At 33.9% G+C, this 8,018-nt stretch overlaps 1 pseudogene; it reads right to left on the bottom strand.

Annotated features, from left to right (window-relative positions):
* Nucleotides 1–7,288: 7,288 nt before the first annotated feature.
* On the bottom strand, nucleotides 7,289–7,404 carry LOC120602649 (uncharacterized; annotated as a pseudogene).
* Nucleotides 7,405–8,018: the final 614 nt, after the last annotated feature.

Genomic DNA, 8,018 nt, shown 5'->3' with positions numbered 1-8,018 from the left:
AAGAAGATATAAGAATGGCAAATAGGCAGATGAAAAACTTTCTGGGTATCATTATTTATCAAGAAAATGCAAATTAAGACCCAATGAAATATCCCTGCACACATCAGAACATGACTAAATTAAAAGTCTGATGACACCTAATAATGGCCAGTATGTGCATCTATAGTCAATGTTTGTAGTAATGGCTATAATAGCAAAAAATTGAAAACAACCTGCCTATCTAACCATATAGAAATTGTTAGAAAATTATTGTGTCATTTCAAAACAGAATAATTTACAACCAACAAAATTTATGTTTTGAATTTTAAATGACCAGCTCAAAGCTTACAATATAATATTGAGAAAATATGTCAAATATCAGTAATAGTTATTCTGTGGTGGTAGTAGGAGGTAACTAATTTTTTTCCTGAAGCTTTTTGAAATATTAGCATGTATTACTTATATTAGACAAAAAAAATATGTAAACATATTTAATATAATGACTTGTTTCCAGATTACATATACAATGATTTCAGAAAGGGAATTTGCTCTTTATAAACCAGGAACCCTTGCTGCTGGTTGGTGAATGACTTAGGTTTCTGGACAGGAGCTTTTCTTTTTATATTGTGTATTTTGATTTAATTATTGATCAGTTTGGTATTCTATACAGGAGTGGTACTCAAAATGTCATGTGTATCTCTGGCACACCATAGATTCAAACTATTTTCCTAAAAATACTAAGACTTTATTTGCCTTTTTCATTTTGTTGACATTTGTAATAGTGGATAAAACTTCTGATGCTTTAGCATGAATCGAGGTCATGGAAACAAACTGTACCAATTGTAGTCTTTGCTACCATGTACTAACTAAAGAAAAGTAAAAATTTTAACTTCAGAATGTCTTTGAGGAAGCCATAAAAATTACTTTATTAAATCTCAACCCTTGAGTACATGTGTTTTTAATATTCTCTGTGACACAAAAGGAAGTAAGCCTAAAATATATCAAGTATGATGATTGCCTTAAAGACAAGAACTTGTGCTATTGATTGAGTTCTGAGCTGAATGGTCATTTTTTTCATGGAACACCATTTTTACTTGAAAAAAATGACTGACAGAAAGCTATGGTTATGCAGATCTGGATATTTGACATTTTGTTGAAATTGATCACAGTAAGTCTGTTACTCCAAGAAAAACAATGGGCAATATTTGTTGTAGTGATACAATCTTAGGTTTTTTGGGAAAATTTGAATTTTGGAAAACTGGTATCTATAACCATGAGCTTACCGGCTTCTCAATACTTTAAGACTTTTCTGATAAAAATTAATTTAGTATTATCAAATGTGATTTTTTTACATTACATGATGAAATGGGTCTACATTTGGAAGAGCTGCTCATTGAACCAATACTTTTGAAATGATGGGTAAAATATCCATTCAACGTGAAACACCAGCGGCCTTCAGTGTAATGGAGAAGTTTACTGACAGTTTTCAAATTCCATACTACAAGTAACTTTCAAGAAGCTATTATGAAAATATTCCTCCCTTTCCAACCACATTTGAATATGAGGGAGATTTTTTTATATATATTTTAACCAAAATAACATATTACAACATATTGAATGTAGAAGTGGATATGATAATCCAATTAAGTCATTCTCGATAAATCCCTGAAGTGAGTTTATGGAGCCCTGAATTTAAAAGCCCCTCAGTTATTTTAGATAAATGAGGATTACTCATAATTTCTGGTACCTCTATTCAACAAAACAGAGGAAACTGCTTTTTCTTAAAAATTATCTTAATAGAAATTTTTTTCTATTGTCATATATTGGAGAGAAAGAAAATAATTGTAACTGTTTATATTTTGGAAATCATCCTAACATTACTGAGCTCAATATCAAAAATACATTATTTCACTTTATCAGCTAGGATTGTGTTTAGCAGCATGTGATATAAAACCAAAATCACAGTGAACAAGATTTATTTTTTCTTACATAAAAAGGAGTTCAGATAGGTGCTGTAGAGCTGGTGCAGCAGTCCCACAATGTGGTCAGCGTCCTAGTCTTGTTACATCCTGCCTTCCATCGTAGCCTATGATCTTCACGTTTTAATCTTAATGTTTGCAAAATGGTCACTCTACTGTCCATGCTCCAGACAGGAAGAAAGAAGCAAAGGAATGGAAGGCATCAGCAGCAGTCAATCAGCTTCGCACTTCATTGGCCAGAAGTATAGCCCATGATTATTCACAACTGAAAGAGATGCTAGAAAATTACGTTTTAACTCTTAACTGTCCTGTGGTAATGGTGGGCAGGGGAGAATGGGGTTTGAAATACACATTGAATCAGTCAGTCCAAGTGTCTGCTATCTATAGTAATAATGGCTCTCTTCAGTGGAAGGAAAAACAGTAGAAAATAAATAGCCCTGGGAAAAACTGAAGTAGGCATGACATACTTCTGCCTGGTGACGTGAATAACAAGAGATTTGACAGGGTGGCCAAAGTGATAATAACTATACAAACATACTCTGTTGAGAAGTAAACAGTAAATGAAGAACTTGGTTATATTCTTAAAAGTAGAGGAAAAAGAGTCATCCTTTAATTTTCTTTGTAGAAAACAAAAAATCATCGTAGGACCAATAACCTAATTATAGAATTGCAAACTTAGCAGCTGTCAACCTTCATGGCCCTCAGCATGTAAGGAGATAAAAGCAGGGAAGACTCAGTGATGTTTGTGAGCCAGTTCTATACTGGAAACAGTCATCCAAAGATGATACCACAGATTCATAATTGGGAAGGAAGCCTTCATTCCTTCCACATTCGATGTTTCTTGAGCACAACTGTATCTGGCTCTTTATGGTTGGGAAAAAGAAATGAGTAAGGTATAGTACTTTATCTCAAGGAACTCAACATCCCAGTAAAGTTTGCTCTGAATTTTTCCCCATTACTTCATTTATAGGAGGTTTGATGAGCCAATTCATGTAAAACTGTATAAAAAATGGTCAGACATCAAGATGTCTGCCTTTATTTTATATACTGCTCAAGCTATAAAATACACTTTGCGCTATAGTTAGGGCACCAAGTACATAATAAATGACTCAGTGACTCTTATTGGATAAGAGCCTGGAGATAATTTTCTTGAAGCCAAATTCTTAGAAATTATTTTTATATAGGAGGGAGAGAAGAAAGCCATATAGCTTTGCTTAATACAGGTTAATTAATTGCTTCTGCAACAGGAAAGGGAATATGAGGAGCAGAGATCAGACTGGTAGTTTCTTTTAGCCTAAAGAACTGACTAAATTTTATCTTCTTTCTTAGAAGATAGGAATACATAGATTAAAAAATACTTAATATTTGATAATCAAAATTGGATATTTTCTTTAGCTTTCCAAAAGCTTCAGTGGTAGAAAATAATTGTAACATATAATCTTTATCATACATTTTTTTTAAATCTGGTTTTTAAATTTTTTTTTTTATTTTAAGCCAAAATTTGTTTGAAGTGACTATTAAACTTCTTGATGAGTTATTCCAGTTTGGAGTCTACTGTTAGCCCCAAATAAAACCAAATACCTACTCAGATCTTTTTAACAGTTTACCAAGATTAAATATGACCAAACCATAACATTTTTGTGGGCTTGACATTCTAAATTCTGCTTGCGACCCTACTTCCAGATCTTTAATTTGGGGATAACGAAGAAAAAGGAATTTCTGGGTTTATGTGGCCATTAAGGGAAGTCAGAACAATAGAACTGCTTTAGTCATGCCTCCATTTAAGCATCCAACCCTTTTCAACCCAAAGAGGCCCTCTAATTAGTCAGTTCTGGTTCTGTGTAATTTTGGACTCAAGGTTTTATCATTCAGTCCTTTAAACAAATGATAATATTGGAATATTATTGCACATATGAACCTCTTTACTATGAAAATTTTGTGGTGGTTTTGGGAAAAGGGGAAGATTAGTTAAATATTTTATTGGAGAACCTTTATAAATATCAATTCTCTGGTTAGTTTTAAGTCTAGGTTAATATGACTTCTGATTCTGGATCGTATTATTCTAATGACACCACTTCTTCACCTGAAACTTTCTTTCATTCCTTACTTGTTAGTTCTATTAAAGTCTATACTTCTCCAGTAAAATTTAAACTTTAATGTTTAAAAATCATTTTGCCTGTGTTTAAAAGTCAAGATATTTTAGTATAGATATCAAATGTCAGCATAATGAACATAGTTTTTTAAATACAAGGCAAAAGGGAAGAAAATACAGAACTGAAGTGCAGAAGCTCTGACCTTTGTCCCAATTCTGCCATCAATCATTAATTTCCTTTAAACTCTCTTTGTTTTTTCATACAAAAAAAGTTAAGATACTGAGGCAAAGTATCTATAAAGTTATGTTTATTTCTGAAATTTCACAAATGTTTTAAGTGTTAGAGAACAGAGTAGAATCTGTTTACTGCCATGTATCGTTAAATCTTTCCAGGATATCAAGCCAATGTTGTCACGACATCGTGGAGTACCTTACAGTTTACAAACTTACTCACATATCACGTATACTATTAAGTTATTATTAATTATTCGTATCTCCTTTGGCATATCTTGCAGGCAGACTTAATTATAAGAACTAGAACAGATTGTTTAATGAGATATGCTTCTCTTGAACCAGGAGCATTATACTTATAAATCTCATCTGTATTTTTTGTAAAATATATAAGCTATTAAATCTAAACCCAAATACTAAATACTTATTAAAATTGTTCGGCTCTCATATGATTAGAAGAAAGTTACACAGTACAGATTAGAAAGCAAATGTATACATTATGCAAAAATCATACCAGTGACACCACCCTTTTTCATTATCTTCATATCAATATATATTTTTATCCAAGATCTTGCTTGGGGCAACATCTGTTTCAAATTTATTTTACTATTACCAATCCTTTCAGGTTTCTTAAAACCCTTTTTTAAAGATAAACTTGATTTAATAGGACTCTAATTCCAACACTGTAAAATAAGATTTCCTTTCTTGAATTTGCAGTCTATAGTACTTGAATTATGGAAGTATGTTTTTAACGAAAAATTTTGTAAGAGGTATTTTGATTATTATTTATTTCAGAATATGCCTGTGGGGATTATATTAGCACTTTTTCCTTCAATGCTGTTCACAGAGTGATTGTGATGGTTTTTATCACTTCCATAATGCTTTATTATTTTTTTACTGACTTTTCCTGTGTTTCAGAGTAACCATATTTCTTACCCTAAAGACTCTCAGGTGAATAGACTTTATAACTGCCATCTGGGATGTTATTTTTATATCTTTAAATTTTTGTCTTTAATGCAAGACACACACACACACACACAGGCAAACTCATCCACAAATAAAAACACACAGGTATCTTTCCATCAATTTCACAATTCTTTCCATTCATTAATATTACCCTATCCCTTCCATTCATTTATTCAATAAACTGAGCACTTTTATATGCTGGGCACTATGCCGAGTATTGTGGACATAAAGGTAAATATTATATGCTTTTTGCCTTTAAGCAGAATGCAATCTACTGGCTAAGACGGGCACACAATTATTATGATGCATCGTGATTAGGTGCTGTAAGTGAGGTAAGTGCAAAGTGCAAAGAGAAATCAGAGTTGGAAGAATAGCTAGGAAAAAAATTAAAAATTGAAAATAAGAGTGAAGGCAGGAGACTCACGCAACCACTTTTGAAATCATTTTAGAACTGGGGACCTGGCATTCTCTTTATCCTCATTGGAAGTCAGGTTATTCTCCCACACTATGTGTGCCCCACACAAAAGATGGTTATTAAAGCCTTCTAGCTTCACAAAACAACTCATTTATTCTCATTTCTCAGATAAAAACCTCCCTTTCTTTAGGGCTCCTGCCATCTGGTTATCACTTTCCATTGTCTTCCTTGTTATGTTCACCAACACCCTTGTCACTGCTCCATATTTATCAAGACCTTAGCTCTCCGATCATATTTTTTGCCATCATTTTTCTAGCCAATTTTAATGTCAAGGCAGATGACCCTATCCAACAAAGTTTCTTCAGTTTCCTAATCCCTTTAATCCCGGGGACCAGCATCATCTAGCCTCTCCCCCAACACATGCCAGAGCCCCTCCAGATTTTATCCATACTCTTTGATCTTCCTGTTCTGAGTTCTTAAACTCTTGGCAGTTCCTTCCTTATCCTCACATTTTTCTCAACCCCATATTTCCAGCACACCAGTTATTTGGCCACATCAAGACCACCAAACCTCTCCATTTTCTCTCTATCCTTCCGGCCTTCCTTGTCTTCTCTTTTTGACTTGTGTCCACCTAAAGCCCAAAGGCTCATTAATTCATATACTTGAGCCCAGGTGTGCCTATTGCAGCACCTGGTGAGGAAAAAAAAAAAAAGCTTAGCTATTCCAGACCTTTCCTCTACTCTTACACCTGAAGAACTTGGCATAATGGGAGAGAAGAAAAAGTAAATACGATGACATATTCATGGTCTCCAACTTGATGCAGATCCTTAGCGCTGCTCTGTCATTCTCTTTAAACTTCTGCAGTCTCCTCAATGCCCTGAGTTGCTATTTCACTTATCAATTTCAACAGATGACTGAAATTCTAATTCATAAGAAAACAGTGACCATCAGACCAGTTTGACTTCTTGATGTCCTTCAGCCAACATCTGCATGTATCATAAACTATCCTCTTCAATTTTAGTGGAGAGAGAGACACCTGCCTTTGACAAAAGCAATTCTCACTGCCTTTGGTTCTCATTCCTTCTATATCCTCAATCACCTGATTCATCCATCACCTTCTCTCTACTTTGGTCAAACTCTTCTTTCCGGTATACAAGCGTACCTCTTTTCATTGCACTTTGCTTTTTTGCTCTTCATGGATGTTTTTTTACAAATTAAAGGCAAGACCCTCCACCAGCAAAAAGTATATGACTCACTTTATTGTGATGCTCACTTTATTGTGGTGGTCTGGACCAAACAATATCTCCGCAGTCTGCCTATATTCACATGTTCAAGTTTCTCTCAAAGAAAAAACAAGACCCTTTCCTGACTCCGTTTTCTGCTCCAGCTACTTGCTACCCTTCTCTTCCTTTCATACTTAGGTCTCCAGCAAGAAAGTGGCATGCACTCTTAGCCTCTACTTTCTCACCTTCCATCTGTGGTTTATCAATTTTTATAATAAAATATTTCATAGGTATAAAATAATATTCATATAGGATAGAAATAATTAAAATATACTCACAGTTCAGCTTAGGAAGTAGAATATTACCAATGCCTTTACTTTCTTTTATTACTTATTATTATTTATGTCTACAGCACTTGATCTTCCTAGGTGGTCTCCCATCCAAGTACTAACCAAGACCGACCCTGCTTAGCTTCTGATATCAGACATTGGGCACGTTCAGGGTGGCATAGCTGTAGACCATGGACTATAGCTCCGCTGGGGCATGAACCCAGGACCTTCTGCATGTAAAGCAGACGTGCTGACTGCTACGCCACAGAACCACGCCCTTCCAATGCCTTTAAAATAAACTTATTTCTCTTTCCAACCCATCTCCCTCTCCTGTAAAGGCAATCATGAATTTTTGTTTGATTTGTATTTATTTCACTATAATTTATACATATCTCAACAACATAGAGTTTTGTTTAACATGTTTTGAATTTATATAACATCATACTGTTAGTATTCATTTTTCTATGATTTGTTTGCTGTTTTTGTTCCACATTAGCTTTGCACAATTTATCTATATTGATAAACAGAACAGTTGTTCATAATGTATCATCTCATGGGACTTTACTATAAATAAAAATTATTTCCAGTTGTTGCTATTATTACATTGAACTGCATGAATTAGTTTTTGTAGGTTAAATATATTTGAGTATTGCGATTTTACGTGGTTTATTTTATATAAAAAAAACTTTGCTGTAAACATTCTCATACACATCTCTTTGTGCCTTATGAGAACTTCTCTAGTTCCAGCAGTATAAGCATCTCCACTTTTACCACCTAATGTCAAATTATCTTTCAAAATTATTG

Source organism: Pteropus medius, unplaced genomic scaffold (assembly GCF_902729225.1).
Source record: "Pteropus medius unplaced genomic scaffold, Ma_sr-lr_union100, whole genome shotgun sequence".
NCBI classification, from domain to species: domain Eukaryota; kingdom Metazoa; phylum Chordata; class Mammalia; order Chiroptera; family Pteropodidae; genus Pteropus; species Pteropus medius.
Note: the sequence above shows the minus strand (reverse complement) of the source record. Positions and strands in the feature narration are given on the sequence as shown.